This window comes from Liolophura sinensis, chromosome 4 (assembly GCF_032854445.1).
Source record: "Liolophura sinensis isolate JHLJ2023 chromosome 4, CUHK_Ljap_v2, whole genome shotgun sequence".
Taxonomy (NCBI): domain Eukaryota; kingdom Metazoa; phylum Mollusca; class Polyplacophora; order Chitonida; family Chitonidae; genus Liolophura; species Liolophura sinensis.
This window is the reverse complement of record NC_088298.1, coordinates 20,650,786-20,677,952: the sequence shown is the minus strand read 5'-3', so window position 1 is coordinate 20,677,952 and position 27,167 is coordinate 20,650,786. Positions and strand designations below refer to the sequence as shown.

General features: G+C 38.8%; 1 protein-coding gene across 1 annotated transcript in view; it reads right to left on the bottom strand.

Annotated features, from left to right (window-relative positions):
* The window catches only part of LOC135464560 (mitogen-activated protein kinase kinase kinase 13-like), a 67,370-nt gene extending 42,484 nt beyond the window's left edge, over positions 1-24,886 (bottom strand). Inside the window, 2 exon segments of the mRNA XM_064741984.1 lie at positions 10,536-10,660; positions 24,701-24,886. The gene's annotated coding sequence lies outside the window, so the exon portion shown is untranslated.
* Between the last annotated feature and the right edge of the window lie 2,281 nt (positions 24,887-27,167).

The following is a 27,167-nucleotide window of genomic DNA, read 5'->3' as shown; positions in this document are numbered from 1 at the left end:
AGCCTTTTTATCAATCCAGTTCATTTGTTTGAATAAAATATTGTTTTAAAAAAAAAGTTGAAAACACAACCTCAAATACCAGCATGATTGTTTTTCAAAACATATTTAATCACAATTCAATTGTGCTTTCTTTCTAAAACCTTCTGAAACAGATGTCTTATTGTCTGTTGTTACATGCAGATATACATATTTGGGTATACTGATCTTGCAGATTCAACTTTATGGAGTTAAAACTATTACCGTAGTTTAAATACTGAATAAAATATTGCATATCGGGTAATTAAGTTTGAATACTACAAATATATGGCATGCTTGGGAAATCGATAAGTGGAAAACTACATGTATGTGGCCCAGATTTTTCACTCCCCAGGCAGTTCTCAATGTGTATGTCATATTGGTCCTAGATTACAAGAGGTTGCCTTCCAACTTCATGTACACATACAACTGCATAAAGATTTCATGCTGTAAACCCAATAAGAAAACCACTGTCTGAACCTGACTCTTGAAAATTCCCGGTTCAAAAGTGGTCAGGAATCGAACCAATTAAAACCTCTTGTTCTCAACAGATAAGAGACAAGCATGTCCACCACACAGCCATTGACTTTCCACCCCCACAAAGTTACAAAAGGTCATCATGGTTGTCTTGACAACACAAGCTATTCATATACCGAGTACCCTGTGACATTATTAATTAAAGAGACTGAGTATTAAGATCACACACTGATCCTGTTACTAATCAATTCTTCTCCCCACAATTAACACCTATAACTTACAAAATCACGCCCAATTCTTGCATAGATACACATAGTTCCTTAAATATGTAAATGTGGTATCCCGCGACTTAATATTTAATAAATTTAGAATAAATCTCCTTCATGCAATCAAGGGTATTTTACCTGATCATAGCATTACAAAAAATAAATTACTTGTACGGTTATTTTTTCATATAATAATTTGTGGACACCTGACATGCTCTTTTGAGCCAGTAAAGATGGAATTGAAATAAGGAATACACGGTTTCTCTTTTAATCCATCTAATGAACAGTATACACATATCTTCACTATTCCTTAAACAAGAAATAAAAAAAAATGGGAGAGAAATGTAATTTTATCACATTAAGCAATAATAATATCTGTCCTAAAAATAAGAATTACATAAATTACTTAACCCTCACAAAAAAAAACTAAGAAAAAACCCCCCAAACTTCTCTGTCATGGAACTGGCAACATCAATTCAAGTTGAATTTTAAACTACTGTAATTTTTCAACCTTAGTGCATGTCCGGACGGCTAGCCTAGTCTGAGGGCATTATTCTGTTTGTAGACTGATAAAATCATTTGTTTTAAACAATTTTTTTGGTTAAATTTGTTTATTTATCTATTTGATTGGTGTGTTTTACGCCCTACTCGAAAAATATTTCACTTCTACAACTGCGGCCATCATTATGGTGGGAGGAAACCGGGAAACCCACAACCATTCGCAGGTTTCTGCCAGACCTTCCCACTAATACGGCCGGAGAGGAAGCCAGCATGAGCTGGACGTGAACTCACAGCGACCGCTAACCATCTTTGGTTTAAGAGTCGACATTAAGCTCTAGAATGTCTGCCTAGAATTTGAGGATTATTATGGTGGGAGGAAACCATTGTAGAATCCTGCTGTCATGACAACATTATTTATTGACATAGTGGCCGAATCAACCAAGTCAGCCAAAAAACAATATAAACAGCTTCACATATCACACTAAAAGTTGCCCGTTCTTATGCCAAAAGATTGTGGAATATGGGTATACAATAAAAGTCAATAAATTCTATAAAGGAGTTTAGCATCCTTCAAGGTGGCAAATTTTGCTCGATTCTTAACATGGATTTTTCTACCTATAAAGGGTTAATTAAAAGAGTCTGTCCTTTGTGAAGTTTGATTAATTTCTTATCAGAAAAACTTGAGTGGTGGCATAAAATATTTCAGTTTAAAATCTTGGTGCAATCCTGAGAAAGAAACAGAAGGATAGCCATTTTGTTGGTGAGGAGCTATAAATAATTTCTTATCAGAAAAACTTGAGTGGTTGCATCAAGTATTTCCGTTTAAAATGTAAGTGTGCTTCTAAATAGTGCAACCCTGAAAAAGAAACAGACAGATAGCCATCTTGTTGGTGAGGAGCTATAAACTATCAAGTGTATGAACAAGTATCTTCTTGTACTGCAAACCTGTAAATAACTTGTTGGTGTGAGACATAAATGGCAAATTTTTCGGCTACCTACATGTACATGTACTTTGTACTTATGAAGTTACAATGTTATTTACAAAGCTGTTTCACTGTGTACCAAAACACTGGTGTCTGTCAATATGCATGTACTGTTGGCTGCAGGACACTGTCCTTGTCCAACTGCTGCTTATTTTCACGCTTGTACCTGGCATGCTAACTGCTTATTTTCAAGCTTGTACCTGACATGCTGACTGCTTATTTTCAAGCTTGTACCGGACATGCTGACTGCTTATTTTCAACGTTGTACCTGACATGCTGACTGCTTATTTTCAAGGTTGTACCTGACATGCTAACTGCTTATTTTCAAGGTTGTACCTGACATACTAACTCCTTATTTTCAAGCTTGTACCTGACATACTGACTGCTTATTTTCAAGCTTGTACCGGACATGCTGACTGCTTATTTTCAAGCTTGTACCTGACATGCTGACTGCTTATTTTCAAGCTTGTACCTGACATGCTGACTGCTTATTTTCAAGCTTGTACCTGACATGCTGACTGCTTATTTTCAAGCTTGTACCTAACATGCTAACTGTTCATTTTCACGTTCGTACCTGACATGCTGACTGCTTATTTTCAAGTTTGTATCTGACATGCTAACTGCTTATCTTCAAGGTTGTACCTAACATGCTGACTGCTTATTTTCACGCTTGTACCTGACATGTTACCTGGTTATTTTCAAGCTTGTACCCGACATGCTAACTGCTTATTTTCAAGCTTGTACCTGACATGCTAACGCTTATACACCAAACATCTGACGCATCTCTCTACAGAGAGTCGAGCTTAACTAGCCAAACAGCCTTGAATGATGGCCTTAATCCACATACAGGCAAAGCAACTCTTCATGCCTTTGGGCTGAGGACATACACATAAGTTCTGTCTATCATCGCCCTCACTAGAAGTACGATGATTGAGAAATGGATCAAGTTCATTTGGTGCATTGACCCAATTGGTCAGACTAAGTGTCGGAATTCTCTCCGCCAAAATCTATTTATCACCTTCTCACAGGAAGTCAACAGGTGAGTCATTAATGGCTTGACGAGGACATATAGGGAGGTGATTGTTTATTTATGAATCCCTGGTCCCTGGGAAGCTTGACTCATGCTGAACACCTCAATTAATGGATACTCTGAGCCGTCCTCATACCTCAAAGCACACCTAATAACTGATGAGGCTCATATTAGGGAAACACCATGAAATTAAAATACCTCGCTTTGGATTTATGTCAGTGCTTACCCTAATTCCTCCAGATTTTCAAATATAAAAGAGCAACTTTCAGTGCAATTTATGCACATTTTTAATTTGATTCTGGAGAGGAAATTACATTGGTTGGATTGGTCAATTTCAGGGCTTCACAAAAAAGACAATTTTATCAGTCCACACAGAATAATGCCTTCAGAATATGCTTGAATAAACACTTTGCAAATATACAAAAAGGTTGAAAAATTTCAGTGCCTTTATTTCTTTACCTTTTATTGAGCTGTTAGTACTTATGACCACATCATTATGAGGTTCTAAAGCCCCCAGTACACAAACCAATCACCATTTCTAGGTTTTATTATATTAATTGGTTTTTCTAATTTCACACAATTTAGAACACAATAACCCTGTTGTGTCAAGATGGCTAGAGCTTTAACTGATATAACACCTCAACCAGTGTTACCTGTGAAGCTGTCCAGTGTTACCGGACTCCGGACTGAACTAATGAGCTGCTGCTCACATGGCCGATGCTCTATCTAGTATGCGCCATTATTAAATTACCTGTGACCTATATGTAAGCACAAAAAAACCTTTACCTGACAATTGTGACTAAAGCCTTTGAGCATTAGCCAGTAAACTTAACCAAAGTCCTGAGATGAGTCATTGCCTCAGCATATTCAAAGCATTACGCATCCTGAGAAAAGGCAAAATCTTGAATTGACTAGACACTAAATCAACATAAATCCATACAAAATCCTCCACATAAATGCTCAATATAAGTCCTCAACTGGACCATCAACATAAATCCTCAATATAAGTCCTCAACTCGACCATCAACATAAATCCTCAATTTAAAACCCTGACCTGAAGATCAACAAAATCTTCAATATAAATCTTCAACCTGGGCATCAACTAAATCCTCAATGTAAATCCTCAACCAGAGCCCCAACATAAATGCTCAACCTAAGTCTCAAGATAAATCCTCAAGATAAATCCTCAACCAGAGTCCCAACATAAATGCTCAACCTAAGTCTCAAGATAAATCCTCAAAATAAATCCTCAACCAGACCCCCAACATAAATGCTCAACCTAAGTCTCAAGATAAATCCTCAAAATAAATCCTCAACCAGAGCCCCAACATAAATGCTCAACCTAAGTCTCAAGATAAATCCTCAACCAGAGCCCAACATAAATGCTCAACCTAAGTCTCAAGATAAATCCTCAAGATAAATCCTCAACCAGAGCTGAAACATAATTCCTCAAACCTAGGCTTCAAGATAAAGCTTCAACATAAATCCTCCACCTGAGCATCAACTAAATCCTCAATCCTGAGCCTCAATATAAAACATCAATTCTCATCCACACTGAACTCAGATCTGGGCCAGACACAAACAAAAAAAAATAATAAATAAAAGTTTACTAGACACACAGTGATTACTTCTGCACTTTCGCTTTTAATCTCTCAGTCTCAGAATCTGGCCTTACTACTTCAGGGAAATGAATCTCTGAATTGTTGTCTGCTTTTGAGACAATTCTGGTTGCGAAGCTGACAACTGCTTACAACAACATCTATCAACATATGCTGTGTGGATGCCTAGCACTCGCCCTTTAACTTGAAAGTCCTGCGGTTTTGGACACTTTAATCTTTCTTTTTGTGTTGTTTTAGGGTTTCATTACTATGTCTATCATCTCAAAATTCTGACAATCAAAGCATTGTCTACGTGATAATCATCAGGGTAGAAATTAATCTGCTTTTCTGTCACACACATATTCTGACACGACACTGTGGATTTACCTGTGGAAGGACATATCTATAAACAATGTATATATCCAGGAGCTACCTGGATATGGTTACGAAAAATGCTGCTAATATCAACCCTGAAGGTCTCCATTGAATGAAAATCATACAATTTTCATATTTAGAACTTTAAAAAATCATCAATCTTTTGATTTCCAACATGTTACATTCATTTTCTCCTTTAAATACTAAAAACCTGCTATTAAATTATTCAAGAGCATTTTTTATACAGAGATAGAGTACCCTTTTTATCTCTAACAGTATTGATGGCTATTTTCAAACTAACATGAAAATGGCTTATAAAATCAAAAAACAAAAAACACCTGATGACTTACATTTATCATCCCCTCTACTTGATTTCCTTTTTAATTATTTTTGTTTTGTGCAGGTACACATGTAATACGTATGATCAGCTTTTAATTGATTTAAGCACTGATCAAATTAATGAGTCAAACAGTAGGCAAACAATATGTCCAATTATCATGTAACTCGTAAGTGAGCAGGTCTGCAAGCAACCTGCGGATGGTCGTGGGTTTCCTCTAGGCTCTGCCCATACAATATTTCTTGTGTAGAGCGTAAAACATCAATCAAATAAATAAATAAATCTATATTATGTTCACTCCAAACTCAAACAAGCCGCATGAAGACAATCAATCCCACAGTGCCATCAATCAATCAGTCTGATGATGAGTTTTGGCTATGGATTAACAGCTGCCTGAGAGAGATTCCCCAATGGGTTCACCGATGAAAAGCTCTCTCCCTACAAACTAATGGTCAACCATTCACTCTGGCTTTTGGGAATTTTGCTGGCCCATTTGCCAAATGAGATCCCCCCCCCACCCTCCCACCCCATCCCTACCCCAACTCAAATCAACGACGAGTGGAGTATCCTAATGTACTATCAATGGCATGTCAGAGTAATGGAGCACTGATCTGGTGGACCAGAGAAAAAAGGGTCCAATAGAGACCAGTAATTAAGAGGTGGAAGATTTCAGCTGAGGAATAGAGGGACCAGTGAGAACGAGAAGTGGATAGAGGAAGATGAGATAAGAGACACCAAGGTCTGTGTCACCTGTTTCCTCATGAATATTTGATACATATGAGGTTTTTTAACCTAGATTGATGAAGATGAGATAAGATATACAAAGAATTTGTCTCACCTGTCTCCTCATGAATATTTGATACATATTGAGGTTTTTTAACCTAGATTGATGAAGATGAGATAAGATATACAAAGATTTGTCTCACCTGTCTCCTCATGAATATTTGATACATATAGAGGTATTTTAACCTCGATTGATGAAGATGAGATAAGATATACAAAGATTTGTCTCACCTGTCTCCTCATGAATATTTGGTACATATAGAGGTATTTTAACCTCAATTGATGAAGATGAGATAAGATATACAAAGATTTGTCTCATCTGTCTCCTGATGCATATTTGGTACATATAGAGGTATTTTAACCTCAATTGATGAAGATGAGATAAGATATACAAAGATTTGTCTCACCTGTCTCCTCATGAATATTTGATACATATAGAGGTTTTTTAACCTAGATTGATGACGATGAGATAAGATATACAAAGATTTGTCTCACCTGTCTTCTGATGAATATTTGGCACTAGAGGTATTTTAACCTCAATTGATGAAGATGAGATAAGATATACAAAGATTTGTCTCACCTGTCTTCTGATGAATATTTGGTACATATAGAGGTATTTTAACCTCAATTGATGAAGATGAGATAAGATATACAAAGATTTGTCTCATCTGTCTCCTGATGCATATTTGGTACATATAGAGGTATTTTTAACCCAGATTGATGAAGATGAGATAAGATATACAAAGATTTGTCTCATCTGTACAGTTTTCCATACCAGCACCCATCAGTTGCCATCAGTACCCATCAGTTGCCATATCAGTACCCATCAGTTGCCATATCAGTACCCATTTGTTGTCATCAGTACCCATTTGTTGCCATCAGTAACCCATTTGTTGCCATCTGCACCCATTTGTTGCCATAACAGTACCCATCAGTTGCCATATCAGTACCCATCAGTTGCCATGTCAGTACCCATCAGTTGCCATCAGTACCCATTTGTTGCCATAACAGTACCCATCAGCTGCCATATCAGTACCCATCACTTGCCATCAGTACCCATCACTTGCCATATCAGTACTCTTCAGTTGCCATATCAGTACCCATCACTTGCCATCAGTACCCATTTGTTGCCATAACAGTACCCATCAGCTGCCATATCAGTACCCATCACTTGCCATGTCAGTACCCATCAGTTGCTATATCAGTACTCATCAGTTGCCATATCATCAGTTGTCATATCAGTACCCATCACTTGCCATATCAGTATCCAACAGTTGCCATATCAGTATCCAACAGTTGCCATATCAGTATCCAACAGTTGCCATACCAGTACGCAACAGTTGCCATGTAAGTATCCAACAGTTACCATGTAAGTATCCAACACTTGCCATATAAGTACCCAACAGTTGCCATGTGCGTATCCAACAGTTTCCATACCAATATCCAACAGTTTCCATACCAATATCCAATAGTTGCCATACCAGTACCCAACAGTTGCCATACCAGTACCCAACAGTTGCCACATAAGTATCCAACAGTTACCATATAAGTATCCAACACTTGCCATATAAAAGTATTTGCCATATCAGTATCTATCAGCTGTCATAGAGTAGAAGTATCCACTAGTTGCAATATGGTATCAGTATATCCATCAGTAGCCACAAAAATAATTTCCTATTGTTATGACAAACAGTTAAATATTAAATTATGACCAGTCAGTATTCTCAATGCAGGGAAAAAAATACGCTATTGTAGTTGGGGGTGAAGCATTGTAAGGGCAGGATTCTAATGCAAAAACATTATATGGCCATTTATGAAACCCTAAAATCAAATTTCAAGTTTTGACTGATGAGAAAATTGCTTTGTAGGATCCTTCTAGAATTGAACTCACAATGTTAAGGATGAAATGCTACCAATACAAAGTCATGTGAAAGATCAAACATCCATTCCGCTTATGTCCCTGCAGCACTATATGTAACACACTGGTGCCTCTCTTGCTTTATCTCTATTTACAGAGAGTCTGGCCAGAACAGCCCCGAGGGGACAGGCTCGGATTGCGAAATCATGTTGTTTATCACCCAGTCCTGTTCACTGACAACAACCAAGATCGCCATTAGATACATGTGATTGATAAGCTGCTCCAAAGTTCATGTATCGTGTTACAAGATGCAACAATATCTATGTCACTGCTCAAGCTCTGAAATCTGATTCCGATTTTGTTCTTTTTCCTTGTTTTTTCTTTTTTTTTTTTTTTTGTTTGTTTTTGTTTTGAAGTTTTGAACTCCTTTTTAATAGTAACCTTTATCTTTTGTAAACAACAAGGGCTTTCATTAAATGTACTGACTTACTTGACTGGTGTCTAAGCAGTATCTAAGAATTTTTTACTTACATTTAGAGGTGGCAGAAGCCTATTAGAGTTCAGTGTAAAACCACCACCTTTCAGCAGATACCTGACAAACCTTCTGATTTACATGAAGTTGTATTAACCTGAATACAAGTCACCAAATCATAATCCACCGGTACATAAATCCTGGCCGAAGATAAGCATGATACTTACATGGGTGTATTATGGGTGGAGGAAACTGGAGTGCCCACAGTACAAAACCAACAACCTTAGGCCAGTCACTAACATACTTTCCTACACATTCCCTACAGACATCAACATCATAACGTTGAACAGGCCATTTCCAAAAAACACAGGATGGCACAAACGGTTCCACATGCATGGTCAACCTCTCATAGGCGCCAAAAAGCAATGAGAAAGGAAAAAATTGAGGAATTCCTGGAGTGGAGGCACTAGATTGGATCATTTCTAAATTCAGATGTTTACCTTTTAATCACTAGCTTAGGAGACATAGGGATCGGCTCAATCCCTGGGTAATTTGTAGATTCCTCCACTAGCAATATTTGTAGGGCTGACGATAAGCAGGCCGTGATGTTCACGTGTCTGTTTGCTGAAAACAATTTATCTTCCACTAACATGGTGTTCGTGTCTGGAGGTCACGTGGTAAAGTTCATCAGTATCTTGACATTTGTCAGTGGTTTAACATGGGCATCACAGTTTTCTCCAACCATAACAATGACCACCATCGTACATGTATCTTATCTATTTATTTATTTATTTGAAGTGTTTTATGCCAGAAAAACTGAGTATTTCTTGAAACAATCAAATAAATATAAATGAATAAATATATTCCTTTGGAAATTTTATCACAAGCCAGTGTACATTGCATGTACATGTATCTGCATGTACTATCACAGAAGTGACAGAAGTGCAGATTTCTGGTTACTTCTTTTGAGGCACTTACAGTTTTGTGCTTGCCATTGAAAGGGTGATTATGTGGGTGGACACAGCCTGAGTACCTAGCACTACCATCACATAGAGTGAAAATCGACATACATCAACGACATTAGACCACAAATAGAAACAAGGTAATCCCAAAACCTGCAGTCCACAATTAGACCAGCAAATGTCACATTATCCGGATGAAGAAAGTTCAAACCCTGATTTATTGAGTGCTGTACCTGGGTTAGCTCTCCTCCACTATTACAGAGCCCGTTATCATGGTAACAACCCTTGACCTGGTGGTATAGTTGAATTCAGCGGTTCAATGCTATTATAGAATGCATTGACAATGACGAAATTTGAGGATGCAATAGCTGTACATTAGGCTTTCTAATGGAGAGGATGTTAAAAATAAAGCGGGTAGGAAGGAAAGGGGGCGGGTAGGGAGGAAAGGGGGTGGGAAAGGGAGGGGGTGTTGGTGGAGGTTTAGTTGTAGGGGAAGTTAGGGCAGTACACATACAATATCACCTGAAACATCCTAGTTGGTCGAACATCATGCTGAATTATTTTTCACTTACATGCCAGCAGTCAGGTTTATGAGTGAAAGAAATTTCAAAATACAGTACTGTCTGCATGGATAATTTTTCAACAAACCATAATACATAACAATTGAAATGGTCGTCTTGTCAATATTTGCTTACCTGATTGGTGTTTTACACTACAAGTAAAAAGTAATTTTATTTTGCCATTTTCTTCAATGACAAGTCAAAAGCATTAATACCACAAGTCTGAGGGGAGTGGTGGTGGGTGGGTGGGGGTCATCTGTCTGTGGCTACAAGTACTGTACCTCTACATGTATATGTTAAATCTAAACGGTGACCTACCTGCTGGGAATACCAAGATAAAGTCTGGAGAAGAAAAGAAAAGCCTGCCAAGCCCTGACCATCAATGGAGGGCAATCTTCCAGGAGGAGAGCTTCTTCTATCTGTCATCTTCTACATCTTGAATTCTGAAACAATTAACCAACAAAAACTTATTCACATGGGTTCGTGTGCAGACAATACCGTCAGATACATTACTGTAAATTATATAAATTTTTAATGATAGAGTTTTACTGAACTTTGTACAATAACATTTGTTTCAAGGTAGGATGGTATCCCAGTGGAAAAGGTAAGTTTCAGCACCAAAGTAAAATTTTAAAACAAACAGGCCTCAAAAAAATCAATTTTTTGAACTATAATGAAAATATTAGGGTAAGCACAATATCTACGTGTCCCAGAGGAAGTTTGTACCAATGGGTAGAGATGCCAAAGGAAGTAGGTGCCAATGGGTAGAGATGCCAAAGGAAGTAGGTGCCAATGGGTAGAGATGCCAAAAGAAGTAGGTGCCAATGGGTAGAGATGTCAAAGGAAGTAGGTGCCAATGGGTAGAGATGCCAAAGGTTGTATGTGCCAAAGATATACGTCACAAAGAATGTTGATGCCAAATGATGTTGATGCCAAAAGATGTAGATGCCAAAATAATGCTGATGACTAAGGACGTTGGTGCCAAATGATGTACATGTAGGTGCCAAATGAAGCAGATGCCAAATGATGTCGGTGCCAAATGATGTGGATGCCACAGGATGTAGTTCCCACAATAATGTTGATTATTGGCAGGTGCCAAATGACGTAACCAGAGCAACATGGTCCTGAATACAATAGAAGCATGTAAAGACCAAAAAACAACCAAAATATATGTATTTGATAGGTGTTAGGTGTGGTATAAGGCCCTGATATTTCACTTATATGACAGCAGCCAGCATAATGGTCAGAGGAAATCAGGCAGAGCTGACTTCTAACATTAGAATAAAAACATCCAAACATTTTTTAACATTTTGAAAAGAAGAAATCAAAAATACCTTCCATATCACCAGAATATAGCCATGTGGCTGTCAAGTTTACAAAAAAAAATCCCACAAGAACAACCACTGCCTCTCATGTCTGCATAACATATCTACTGTATGTTAATAACAAGGCAGCGTTACTGCAACATTAATTATTTATGCCATAGTCTGTTCTGGTGTCTGGTTTCAGATTCTGACAGAGGATTCTCAGTCAGGTGGCCTGTGTCCGGTTGCATGAGGGTTAAACTCAATACTACAGTCTGGACATGCCACGAGTGGGGGTGGGGGAGTGGGTGGCAGTGGAAGCAGCCTAGCTAGACTACAGAACAAGGGTGTACATATACTGTCATTTTGCCCTCTTTTCACCATACTGCTATCACTGCCACTACTAGCAAATTTTGTACAGAAATGATGAGGCCACAAGGGTCATGGTAATGCATGAGGAAGGATATGATGTCAGAAAAAAGGCTCTATCTCACCCTCTATTTCAAGTAACGCTTCACTGCCACCACTAGCAAATTTTGTACAGAAATGCCAAGGTCACAAGACTCATGGTAATGCAAGAGGCAAAAATTTGAGGTCAGAAAAAAGGCTCTATCTCAACCTCTATTTCAAGTAATACTTCACTGCCACCACTAGCAAATTTTGTACAGTAATGCCAAGGTCACAAGACTCATGGTAATGCAAGAGGCAAAAATTTGAGGTCAGTAAAACAAAAAATGCTCTGTCTCAATCTGTATTTAAAGCTATATATATTTCTTTATCTAGAGTATGCACAATATTGTTTAAATGGACACCTGGGAGGGGGAGAGGGAGGGAGAGGGGGGAAGGGTTATGGCCACACAGTTAGATGCTTCTCCTTAACACTCACTTAGACAAACAAACAATTCCTGTCTTGGACAGAATATTTCCAGTAATATTTCCCGTTCCCTACATTTTTTAATTAAAGCAGATTTAGTTCACATTTAATGTACTCATTCACAATTATTTTGGAGCTAAGCACAACACTGAAGACAAAGTTAAATCTGGTATCAAGACCAAGAACAGTTTTGAACAACTGGGCCCAGGAGTTTTTAAATAATATCACAGCAATTAGGTTTAATGTGGTTGTGCTAAAAAATATTTCACCTACATGTATAAGGCCATTGACTGTTATCAGTCCTCAAAGTATAAAACCACGGGGTTCATATTGTCACCAGGCCAAACACACACATGATCAGTCCTCAAAGTATAAAACCACTGGGTTCATATTGTCACCAGGCCAAGCACACACATGATCAGTCCTCAAAGTATAAAACTACTGGGTTCATATTCTCACCAGGCCAAACACACACATGATCAGTCCTCAAAGTATAAAACCACTGGGTTTATATTCTCACCAGGCCAAACACACACATGATCAGTCCTCAAAGTATAAAACCACTGGGTTCACATTCTCACCAGGTCAAACACATGTATGACCAGTCCTCAAAGTATTAAACCACAGGGTTCATATTCTCACCAGGCCAAACACATGTATGATCAGTCCTCAAAGTATAAAACTTCTGGGTTCATATTCTCACCAGACCAAACACACACTTGATCAGTCCTCAAAGTATAAAACCACTGGGTTCATATTCTCACCAGGCCCAACACACACATGATCAGTCCTCAAAGTATAAAACCACAGGGTTCATATTCTCACCAGGCCAAACACACACATGATCAGTCCTCAAAGTATAAAACCACTGGGTTCATATTCTCACCAGGCCAAACACATGTATGATCAGTCCTCAAAGTATAAAACTTCTGGGTTCATATTCTCACCAGGCCAAACACATGTATGATCAGTCCTCAAAGTATAAAACTTCTGGGTTCATATTCTCACCAGGCCAAACACATACATGATCAGTCCTCAAAGTATAAAACTTCTGGGTTCATATTGTCACCAGACCAAACACACACATGATCAGTCCTCAAAGTATAAAACCACTGGGTTCATATTGTCACCAGGCCAAACACACACATGATCAGTCCTCAAAGTATAAAACCACTGGGTTCATATTGTCACCAGGCCAAACACACACATGATCAGTCCTCAAAGTATAAAACTTCTGGGTTCATATTCTCACCAGGCCAAACACATGTATGATCAGTCCTCAAAGTATAAAACTTCTGGGTTCATATTCTCACCAGGCCAAACACATACATGATCAGTCCTCAAAGTATAAAACTTCTGGGTTCATATTGTCACCAGACCAAACACACACATGATCAGTCCTCAAAGTATAAAACCACTGGGTTCATATTCTCACCAGGCCAAACACACACATGATCAGTCCTCAAAGTATAAAACCACAGGGTTCATATTGTCACCAGGCCAAACACACACATGATCAGTCCTCAAAGTATAAAACTACTGGGTTCATATTGTCACCAGGCCAAACACACACATGATCAGTCCTCAAAGTATAAAACTTCTGGGTTCATATTCTCACCAGGCCAAACACACACATGATCAGTCCTCAAAGTATAAAACCACTGGGTTCATATTCTCACCAGGCCAAACACACACATGATCAGTCCTCAAAGTATAAAACTACTGGGTTCATATTGTCACCAGACCAAACACACACATGATCAGTCCTCAAAGTATAAAACCACTGGGTTCATATTCTCACCAGGCCAAACACATACATGATCAGTCCTCAAAGTATAAAACCACAGGGTTCATATTCTCACCAGGCCAAACACATGTATGATCAGTCCTCAAAGTATAAAACCACTGGGTTTATATTCTCACCAGGCCAAGCACACACATGATCAGTCCTCAAAGTATAAAACCACTGGGTTCATATTGTCACCAGGCCAAACACACACATGATCAGTCCTCAAAGTATAAAACCACTGGGTTCATATTGTCACCAGGCCAAACACATACATGATCAGTCCTCAAAGTATAAAACCACTGGGTTCATATTCTCACCAGGCCAAACACACACATGATCAGTCCTCAAAGTATAAAACCACTGGGTTCACATTCTCACCAGGTCAAACACATGTATGACCAGTCCTCAAAGTATTAAACCACAGGGTTCATATTCTCACCAGGCCAAACACACACATGATCAGTCCTCAAAGTATAAAACTACTGGGTTCATATTGTCACCAGACCAAACACACACATGATCAGTCCTCAAAGTATAAAACCACTGGGTTCATATTCTCACCAGGCCAAACACACACATGATCAGTCCTCAAAGTATAAAACCACTGGGTTCATATTCTCACCAGGCCAAACACACACATGATCAGTCCTCAAAGTATAAAACTACTGGGTTCATATTGTCACCAGACCAAACACACACATGATCAGTCCTCAAAGTATAAAACCACTGGGTTCATATTCTCACCAGGCCAAACACATACATGATCAGTCCTCAAAGTATAAAACCACAGGGTTCATATTGTCACCAGGCCAAACACACACATGATCAGTCCTCAAAGTATAAAACCACTGGGTTCATATTGTCACCAGGTCAAACACATGTATGACCAGTCCTCAAAGTATTAAACCACAGGGTTCATATTCTCACCAGGCCAAACACACACATGATCAGTCCTCAAAGTATAAAACCACAGGGTTCATATTCTCACCAGGCCAAACACACGTATGATCAGTCCTCAAAGTATAAAACCACTGGGTTCATATTGTCACCAGGCCAAACACATACATGATCAGTCCTCAAAGTATAAAACCACAGGGTTCATACTGTCACCAGGCCAAACACACACATGATCAGTCCTCAAAGTATAAAACCACTGGGTTCATATTCTCAACAGGCCAAGCACACACATGATCAGTCCTCAAAGTATAAAACCACTGGGTTCATACTCTCACCAGGCCAAACACACACATGATCAGTCCTCAAAGTATAAAACCACAGGGTTCATATTCTCACCAGGCCAAGCACACACATGATCAGTCCTCAAAGTATAAAACCACTGGGTTCATATTCTCACCAGGCCAAACACACACATGATCAGTCCTCAAAGTATAAAACCACTGGGTTCATATTCTCACCAGGCCAAACACACACATGATCAGTCCTCAAAGTATAAAACCACAGGGTTCATATTCTCACCAGGCCAAGCACACATTCATTTTCATGTCCATAATGTCCACTATGAGGAAAAACGAGAAAAATATGATTTGGGGTACAAACTGAACAGGATGTGCACATCTTGAAAGTGTCTGCTACAAAATCTGTGAATTTAGGAAGTTTCTCTCACTTTACACACAAAACATAATTTCTTTTGGACAATGAGCATTGAAGGAAACCAAAAATGTGCCCAAAAAGTTTGTTTCACACCAGATGTTGTGAAGAGATTCTGCAAACTTAACCTTTGTCTCCTTCAAAATCTGTGAATTTCAAAAGTTTCTCTCACTTTACACAAAAAACGTAATTTCTTTTGGACAACTGAGCACTGATGGAAACCAAAAATGTGCCCAAAAAGTTTGTTTCACACCAGCTGTTGTGAAGAGATTCTGCAAACTTAACCTTTGTCTGCTTCAAAATCTGTGAATTTCAGAAGTTTCTCTCACTTTACACACAAAACATAATTTCTTTTGGACAATGAGCATTGAAGGAAACCAAAAATGTGCCCAAAAAGTTTGTTTCACACCAGCTGTTTTGAAGAGATTCTGCAAACTTAACCTTTGTCTCCTTCAAAATCTGTGAATTTCAGAAGTTTCTCTCACTTTACACAAAAATCATAATTTCTTTTGGACAACTGACCGTTGAAATAAACCAAAAATGTGCCCAAAAGTTTGTTTCACACCAGCTGTTGTGAAGAGATTCTGCAAACTTAACCTTTGTCTCCTTCAAAATCTGTGAATTTCAGAAGTTTCTCTCACTTTACACAAAAAACGTAATTTCTTTTCGACAACTGAGCACTGATGGAAACCAAAAATGTGCCCAAAAAGTTTGTTTCACACCAGCTGTTGTGAAGAGATTCTGCAAACTTATTTCCTTTGTCTGCTTCAAAATCTGTGAATTTCAGAAGTTTCTCTCACTTTACACAAAAAACATAATTTCTTTTGGACAACTGAGCATTGAAGGAAACCAAAAATGTGCCCAGAAAAATTTGTTTCACACCAGCTGTTTTGAAGAGGTTCTGCAAACTTAACCTTTGTTCTTTATTTAAAATTATACCAGAGCTAATATTAAAACAGGAACAAAAGACAGCAGGGTTCATGTGGGAGACAGCGGTAGCACTGTCCTGCCCCAGACAGATCTGGAGGGCGGCTCCAGAAAGCCTGCAACAGACAGACAATAATCAACAACATCTGCAGCCAGTATCTCATTGAATTTTTAATGTCGTCTTTTACATCTCATCTTCTAAAAATAGCCGCCCAAGAACAAAGGTGTCATCGCTGCAGGGCTAAAAATAAAACACCAGTTTCTAAAAATAGCTCCCTTTGGATAATGCACATTTCAGATTTCTTAATCAATGTCATGCATCTTTAAAAGCGCCTTGCACCCAACGGCCCTGTGGCAATGGGTTGTAATCGGGACAGATATTACGCAGCTTGTCATCTTCGTAATGGTTATCACTGAAGCGAGAGCAGATTGCTTGCAGAAGACGGATTAGTCCAGCATTTCAGCGACACAAAGATGAAATATTGGGCGCAAATTAGCGACAGCGATTTTGAGGACACCTCGGTATTAGGAGATGGCGAGACAGTGCACAGCTCAAACAATGCGCTTCATTAACCGTTTGTCTTGCCACATCAAACAGTCCTTGACAAGCGTCCGTCTGGACTCTGTGATGCCTCTTTTGTTTGGTCTTAAACCTTGGCGCCACGTCCTCCTTAAAAACATCTTCAACTTAGCACAAAATTTACGCTAAAAGTATCGCTTCAGATGGATTATGTAACTCTCAGTATCAGTATTGACATTCCTTAAACTAATAATGATTTTTTTGGTTTTGGGGGCGGAGGGGGGGGGGGGAGGAGAGTCACTTTAACAAAGTTCAAGCCACACTGATTCCAGACCTTTGCTAGAGGTCACAACTATTTTTCACACTGGGAAACCATTTTGAAGTTGGTGTCACATTATACAAGGAGACAACAATTCACAGACGGCTAGATGGCTAATAATAATACTGTAATTCTTCAAGCTTTTCACATGTCTGCAGGATGTTTATTCAAGCATATCCTGAGGGAGGAAGGGGGGGGGGGGGGGTAGACTGACAAAATTATACTTTTTGTGAAGCCCTGAAAGTGGCCAAACCAACCAATGTTCTTTTGTCTCCAAAATCAAATTAAAATTGTGCATAAATTGCACTGAAAGTTGCTCTTCCATATGCAAAATGGTTGAGGAATTAGGGTACACGTATATACAATATATAAAAACTAAACCTGACATGAGATAATCACAGACTATATACAATGTAGCGCATCATAGACAATTCTATACTTTATCAACAGAGGCATATTTTGACATAATACACAATTCAAGTTTTTTTGAAAACACTGACATTCTGTGATTTTTTAATAGGTATACAAAAGTGATTCCAATATTATCACTTTTCCCAAACTAAATTATAAACAAAAACATGAATACCAGAACTTTTCAAAGAAATATGTTGTAATGAAGAAAACTGAATGAATGAATGAATGCTTGGAGTTTAATGTTGTACATAATAATTTTTCAATTACATGACAATGACGAGTCAGTAGATGTGTGTACATATACTGTGTGTTCTTGTGCCAGAATGAGTCCCTTCCGCCACAGACGCATCATGCCAAAGACACCAGACTTGATACGTCACTTAGTCTCATTACACTGACACCGGGCCAACCAGTACTGTTTCGTTGCTCTAACCTCTCAGTGCTGAATGGCAGGCGAGGCAGTAAATACCATTTTTAGTATTTGTTTTGACCCGACCCGGGTTTGACCCTGAAGTCTCCCAACATCGCCCGACTTTGAGGCGGACGCTCTCACCATTAAGCCACCAAAGTGGTCAGAGGAAAACTGATTATCCGCAATTTGTACCCATGACAATCATAACGACACAGCACTACCATGAGAGTGTTTTGCATTATGTGCACATGAATCAAAATGCACTTCGAGTGAGTGAGTGAGTGCTTGGGGTTTAAAGTCGTACTTAACAATTTTTCAGTCATATGACAACGAAAGAACCCTTAGAGTGCGTGTAATGTGCCTCCTTGTTGCAGGATGGATTTCCACCTCTCTGTTATCAAGTGCTTCTTCACTGATATGCCTTACCGAAGGCAACTAAGATGCCCTGCCCAAGCCACTATACTGATACGGGTCAAACAGTCGTTGCAGTATCCCCTTCATGCTTAACGCCAAAATGCATTTCGAAATTTGCATTCAGTCTATTAGATGTTAATCAGTTTACAAGTACGACAGCAGAAACCACAATAAACTTGTTCATATAATGTTTCCTTTGTCAGATGTCACAATCAGGCTCAGTGTTATTGAGTCCTGCCACCATTATCTAAACATTTTTCAACATGACAATAAACTCCTGTCAAATAAATAAATGAATAATTCAATCAAGCCATGTGTGTGTATATATATATATATATATATATATATATATATATATATATATATATATGTGTGTGTGTGTGTGTGTGTGTGTGTATGTATATATATATGTATATGTATATATGTATATATATGTATATGTATATATATATATATATATATATATATGTACGTGTATATATATATATATATATATATATATATATATATATATATATATATATATATATATGTATGTGTATATATATATATATATATATATATATATATATATATATATATATACCAAATACCAATCACATTACATGTATATGTCAATGGGCCAGAGCTGACATACACATTTCTACCTTGATGAGGTACAAGTACATGTACATGTGTGTTCGGCATCCGAATAGCAACTATTTATTTATTTATTTGATTGGTTTTTTACGCCATACTCAAGAATATTTCACTTATACGACAGCGGCCAGCATTATGGTGGGTGGAAACGGGACACAGCCCGGGGGAAACCCACGACCATCCGCAGGTTGAATAACAACTAAGCTTAAGAGATGGAAAGTGGACAGTTTTATTCAAACTAGACATCAATACCTGCTGATACAGGCCAGCTCGAATCTCACTGGATGTGCAGTTGCCTAGCAACCAAAAGTACGATGCTGTTGAGTAGGAATGAGCTATATGTATAGGTCATAAAAAGAAGCGTAAACCACTTCCATCGACTATAAAAACCCAGAGTTCTAATGTTATTTTCTAATCCGTGATAAAACCTTGAAAGGGACGAACAAGATGTCTACACAGCTGCAAACTGCTACCCAGAAAGTCGCAGGAAAAATCTGCATGCGATCACAAGAAGCGCCCAGGAAATATCTTGAACTACATACATGTATAGCTTTGAACATCACCGAATCTATAACTTCGTTTTCTCTGCCTGAGGTACTTTGAAGTGGACACCTTCAGTTATCTGCAGACTCCTGGTGACCAGACTAGGTGGCGCCACCGGAAAAGCCGGCCCCGACAGTACCCTGACAATTCCGGTGAATCAATCAATGCCCAGACATCCTGGCTCCCTGAGGGCGCCAGCGTCCCGATCTGTCAGGGTAAATCACCGGGCACTGTTTCCCGCACCCACCCCCTAGGGCAGGATCAATTCCGGACGCTTCATGACGCAGTTGCTGCACCACCAAGCACTCGGGTAATGATCTGCAGAGTGATGCAGCTGCAGTGTGCAATGCTCAGCTATTGCAGAAATTCCACTAGACGCATCTGTTGTGCTACAGATCCCCATCACAATTCTGTTTTCCAAGTAAAAGTAAATCAGTGAAGAATTCTACTAAAAAACTTTCCTATGAGCCATAAAGCTATCATTTTTTTTTTTTGTCCTACTGGAGAATAATGGTTCACACTTATGACTGCACTTAGCCATGACCTTGATCCCCGACTTTTACACTACAGTTTTATACCTGGCAGGCTTCCCTTGTGCATTCTGACAAAAATCCGTTTTCAAACAGAAGACATTTTAGTCTGGGCAAAAAATGCTAAAACTGAATGTGTAACTCTACCTTTTCCTTCTTGCGCCTTCTTTAGATGTACCCTAATTTGTATGACACCTGGTCTGTTCTTTTTAGCAAATATACAAATAATCGAAGCCAGAATATTTAGTTCCTTTTTTTCACGAGGTTAGTCCCTCTACTGAATAACATACAGTATTCAGATCCTTAATGGGAAGAGACTGGGAGAGAAATGTAATTCTTTGCTCTCAGCACTACCAATATCTGTACATATACATTATTAGTGTTACCGTAAAGACTTCACAAGCCAGACTGACCAACCTATTTTACTTTTCATAAGGTCGGGTTTAAATCTCCAACAAAACTTTTTTTTTAAAAGATAGCCTTACTACCTTACATCATTGCAGCTTGATGATGTAAACATTGCGCAATATTCCCTGACAATTCTGAGGATGTAGAAAACAGACGCCTCTCATGAAAATGTTTTCTATTCCCTCCATATATCCTAGACATTTCCTTCGTTCATTTTAATACAAAAGGAATGACTAGCAAGTTTTTAGGAAATGTCTTTAACATATAAGAGAAAGGAAGAATTCAGAGAGAATCCTATGGGGATTTCTTCACACAGTGAGATCCAGGTACAAGGGAGGTAATTCGAGGTGATTATTTTGCTTTTGGCAGAGGCATTTCTTAACAATTGGTAATCACTGTTAGTCAACATGATTCAAGGTCTACAACAGGATTTAAAGTCTCCTCTATCGCTGTACGTACCAAAACACAAAATCTATAAATACAATACATGTTATTGTACTGATTAGTAATATTCGCCATGCATTGTACAGTGGTGTTCCGAACAAGATGGGTGTCCCTGATGCTTGTCAGTGGAGTGTGTAGTCTTGTTAAACTTTTCAATCACGACTGATCAGAACTGGAAATGATACCAGACAGCGTTGAGTGATTACTTGCAAAAACGAATACAGATATGAAGAAACACAAGTGCTAGGACGATTGTCAGACACTTTAAAATGAAGTACAATACAGCGACAATCAATGCCTTAATATACCGTGGTTCTCTTGGTTAGCGCAGCGTAATGACCTAGGAGTCTCTCACCAATGCAGTCGCTGAGAGTTCAAGTCCAGCTCAGGCTGGCTTCCTCTCCGGCCATAAGTGGGAAGGTCTGGCAGCAACCTGCGGATGGTCATGGGATTCCCTCGGGCTCTGCCCGGTTTCCTCCCACCATAATGCCGGCCGCTGTCGTATAAGTAAAATATTCTTGAGTACGGCGTAAAACATCAATCAAATAAATAAATAAATAAATACAGGGGATCATAAAAACAGGGAATAACGTGTAGCTGTCGCTGAAAATTTGAGCAGTGCATTTGTAAGATCCTACGGCTTCAGTTCGGTATAAACTCACAAATACATGTAGGCTTAAATAAAAAGACCTCCACAAATCTGCAGCAAAACCAGTTCAAACTATTGATTACTGTTTTCAGGAATCAAAAGTCCTATTTACTGTTAGCTCGCTGGCACTTGCGAATGAAATGGCGTATAGTCACCCGTGTACCTCAGCCATGATTTAACACTAATGCCTGCATCATTGTCTTGTGGTCGCTGTTTACATTTTGTAAACCTGCATCCATCAAAGTTCTACTTACATGGGAGGAAGGGCAGGCCAAAAAGGTTGGAATTGACTACTGACTGCATCACTGTCTTGTGGTAGCCCTTTACATTTTGTAAACCTGTATGCATCAATGCACTTCTTACATGGCGGGTGGGGGGGGGGGGGGGGGGGGGTGCGGGCAGGTAAAAAGTAAAAGAGTTCTGCAGGCATCAATGTACTATTTACATGGGGGAACGGGGTGAGTCAAACAGTTCGAAATCTGAGCGCATATAGTTTATGGATGGCCCCTAATGCCTTGTACCTGCAGCCCCAAAGCATTACACAAATATGCATATTAAGCACACAACCCCAACAAAAAGGAGAGTCAGCATTTCGGGAACGTCGCAAGTTCACGCAGGATGAGTTGAAACCGGGTGGTGGCTGTGACGCTAATAGTCGTGATTTTATAGCAGCTGCTAATGACACCGTTGGACAAATCAGCTGTACTAGTTTTCCAGAGCCCCCACCTTGTCTTGTCCATATCTGTGTGAACTTGTGGGATTCTTGAAATGCTGATTCGGCTTATTGAATTCAGTAAACTTTGTGCATTTTATGCGAGTCTTTTAGACACATGTGGCTTTAAATGGACTCAGTCATATACAATGTAGTTTCAAGCCGAAACTAGAGCAGAGCTGAACCCAGGCTAACATCAGAATCTGTATGTACAGGCAGAAATGCAAATTCAAAGTGATGACCCAGATGCCTCTCACCAATACAGTTGCTGTGAGTTCAAGTCCAGCTCATGCTGGCTTCCTCTGCAGCCGTACGTGGGAAGGTTTGTCAGCAACCTGCGGATAGTCATGTGCTTCCCCAGGGCTCTGTCCGGTTTCCTCCCACTATAATGCTGACCGCCGTTGTATAAGTAAAATATTCTTGAGTACGCTGTAAAACACCAATCAAATAAATAAATTAAATACAGTGTGCATGTATGTTGCCACAGCGGGGGAAGTGGTGGACATCAGTCATGCAGGAGTTATTTCCCTGTAATGATCCTTATCAAGGGTATGCACAGAGCAATGCTCTTATACACCGCATCCCATATCCAATCACATATTAAAGATCCTTGCTAGATATCAAAAGGCCTTCTGGAATGAAAATGTTCCCGACAACAGTTCTGGTGTGCTTTCAAGTGAAAAGTCACCATCATTAAGTATGCATACAATCTTTATTTATTTATTCACTGACTGATGTTTTAAGCTGTACGGAAACTAATGTTTTACGCCGACACCAGCCAGCATTATGGTGGGAAGAAAGCTGGCAGAGCCTGGGGCAAACCCACAACCATCTGCAGGTTGTTGGCAAGCTTTCCCACGAACAGCCGGAGAAGGAGCCAGCATGAGCTGGACTTGAACTCACAATATACAAGCTTTTGAGAATTAATCACAATAAGCAATCTTTCATCATACGTATAGTTTCATATTAGCGGACTATCATGTTAAACACATCTTAATTGTGTTAAAAAATTTAATGCCACAACAATGAAGTGCATTCATTTCAGTGGTTTCATATTCCACCCACGCACTACAACAGGTTAAATGCTGATGCATAATTCTTCACACCTGACAGGTGCACTGACCGGCCATATAAATGTCTGAATAAAAAGTAAGAAAGTAAGTAAAAAAAGTAAGAAAGACAGCAAGCTGAATTACCACTTGCGCAGTTATAATACCTTTCAATTACATCTTATATACAGGAAAATATCTGTGTTAGCTTGCACTACCTTCTCCACGTTCTGCCTTCAACCCAAAATTAAGGTTAATTAATCACAATGGAGTCCTAGTTTCCCACCACTGTCATATCATTGTGATGTGAAATAAGGAATTAAGTGTCACTGGCCTAAACTTTTAACTGACTGCCGCCATATATCATTGTCAGACATATTCTTCACTACTGGTACCAGTACCATGGTGAAGCTTAGACTAAATTAAGCAAATAAATGTATAAATTAATCTTCAAGAATACAGCAAACAGCGATTAACAAAAGATAAAAGCAATGTAAGAACTGCTCAGTATTTAAATGTTTGTGTATATAAACCACACGTAAACAACAAATTAACACATTTCGCAAATGTCATTTTGTGTTCGTGTAACTCATGTCATCATACATGTAAATGTACTGTATAAATTAATGTTGTTTGGCTCTTGCATTGAGCAATTTCCGCTCTACATCAGTGTTTATCAGTCTGGTAAATGCTGACACATGTTATTTTGAGTCACCTCATCAAATGCTGAAATGTTTTGGTCTGAAATAATCAACTGCAGTTTCGCTGACGCGTGGATGCTGTATTTAGCTCAAACGGACATCGCCGAGATTGAGTGAGTCATCATGTCTCGTGCGAGCGTGGATTCCCGCAACAATTTGCTCTCACGCGACAAACTGCGTAGTATCTCGCACAATACGCCCAAGATTTCAACACGGTTAAGACTTACCTGTATACAGTTGTAGACAAATCAGGCGTGATTTCATGAAAAGCTTCGTAAATCCTTCCCTTTGAGCTGTTAGTTTGGCTGTTGCGCACGTCCGCCATGAAGGGTTTCCACGGAATGCCACTTGTTACGAGGAAAGCAGAAGAGCTGGTGCCGCTCCATACTATAGCAAAATTTCGATAGAATCACAGTAAAACTAATAAATTTTAACTCAGCAGAAATTTTTTTTTAAATGTTAGCATTCGTTCAAGGTCGGTAAAGTGCGTATTAAGTCTGATGTCGGCTTGTTATAGACGGCTAGTCTATATCTTGCGTGGGAGTAAGCTCAACAGATGTAACTGCCTTATGATCTATTTTTACCTTTGACGTCATCAGCTTGCATTGGGCAATAACAAAACAAAGGAGGAAATCCCCAGTGCGTTTGAACAATAGCAATATCATCATTTTCAGCGAGAATGGCCAAATATTATCATTCTTATTTGATTTATGTGCCGCGAAACTCATTGGTTTGGTGATGAAATAAGCCCGCTGTGCAGTATTGACTTATATAAAGAACCAATAATATTTCGCGCAAATAATTTTTTTTCACTCTTAATTTGTTCATTGGCCTACTTACCAGTCGGTGGATGGTTGTTAATAATATTGATTGTTAATAATATTTTATCACAATGAATCATTAGTTATCTTGATCACTTATTCCTCGCGCTCAACGACAGTCATTGTGATGGGTGGAGGAAACCCCAGTGGGCGGAGTAAACTGCCGACCTTTGACCTTCGAGTCCCTGCAGAACCTCTACATCGAAACGGCAAATAATAAAAAACAAAAACAAATAAGAACTTAAGTTCTTACACTCCTCCGAGTGAATTACTGCTATATTAGAACCAAAAACTTAGAGTTTCAACGGAGGGCTACCCCAGTATACGTAATTTAAATAATTAACTTGCCCGGTTTCATCAGTATACAGAAATTTTTCATTATTTCTTGAAGTAGAAGTGAAGACGAAGCGGCAAGGTCAAAGTTAGGCCTACAGCCTTCGTGTATAAATATATTTATTTACACACTGCCTCACTTACTGTTACATAATCGGATATGTGCACGTAGCAATATCATCATTTTCAGCATTTTTGTATGTGACCGAGTTGTGCCTATACTAGCTCCACGAGTGAAACTGACGCCTGGTTTGACAAGGTATGCTTCGTACGTTAGCGCATCGTTAGATCAGTTAAGCCACACATGGTGCTAGGCCTATACATGCTGCCTCATATGAACAGGGACATTTGGCCTAAAAAGGATAATATAGGTCATAGGTCCTGATATATACTGAAGAAAATGTATAAGTGAATACTTAAGTAAATGGATCTCATGATGGATATCACATAATTATGAATATATATGACGTTTGTCAACCTGTTATTACCTTGGTATAACAATACAGAAAGAATTAAGGTAAGTATGTATTACGTGCAGCATTAATACATTTGGGTAGGAGGCGGGAGGGAATGCATGATGTCCCCAACACTGTGTTGGAGTGAACCCTGGGTGATAACTTCAGTCATATATTATAGATACACTTACAAAAATAATTTGTTAATTTTTGCAGATAGTCTGTTGTCTGAGTGATGCTAGAATGTATTGTGGTGTTATAACACAATATTGTGTCACATTCAACATAATATCGTGTTAGTCTAATGGTATCGTGAGGTTGAATTGCAATAGCAGAATACATCATAGCAGCAGACTTTCTGTTAAAACCGACAGATTAATTTTTTTTAGTGTAACATGCGTTAAAGGTTGTAAGAAATTTATGTTGTTTTTATCATTGGTTGCAGTATCTTTCACACAAATGTTTGCTGTGCCCAACACAAACTTCATTGACAAAATTTTTTGAACAGAATTCAATGACGAGTGGATCACTTCCCAAGTCAGGTACATGATGACATCACGTGTTTACCTATATTTTATTTATTTATTTGATTTGATACGTGTTTCGCGCATTGTGGTGAGAGGAAACTGGACACAGCCCAGGGGAAACCCACGACCATCCGCAGGTTGCTGGAAGACCTTTCCACGTACGGCCGGAGGGGAAGCTAGCATGAACTGGATATATCATATACACACTGTCGTTTCTGCTCTGGTTTTTTTTTACACGCAATGCTGCGATAGTTTTTTGTATATAAGAGCGTTTATGTATCTAGTTCCTGATTTCCATGGTTTGTGTGAGACAGTGTACAATCTTCTTATATTATAGAATAATATCTTCCATCCAGGCATATTTGTTCCTATTCTTCGACGTAAATCACCAATCAAATATATCAATAAATAAATAATGAAACAAATAATAAATAAAATAACTTTCCTGATCACAATTCCACATAGCCTATGTAGGCCTACTTTACAGTTGATTAAAAAAAAATTGTATTGTAAATTGTAGTAGAAGTCCTACTTGTAGACTTTATCTCCACTTATCAG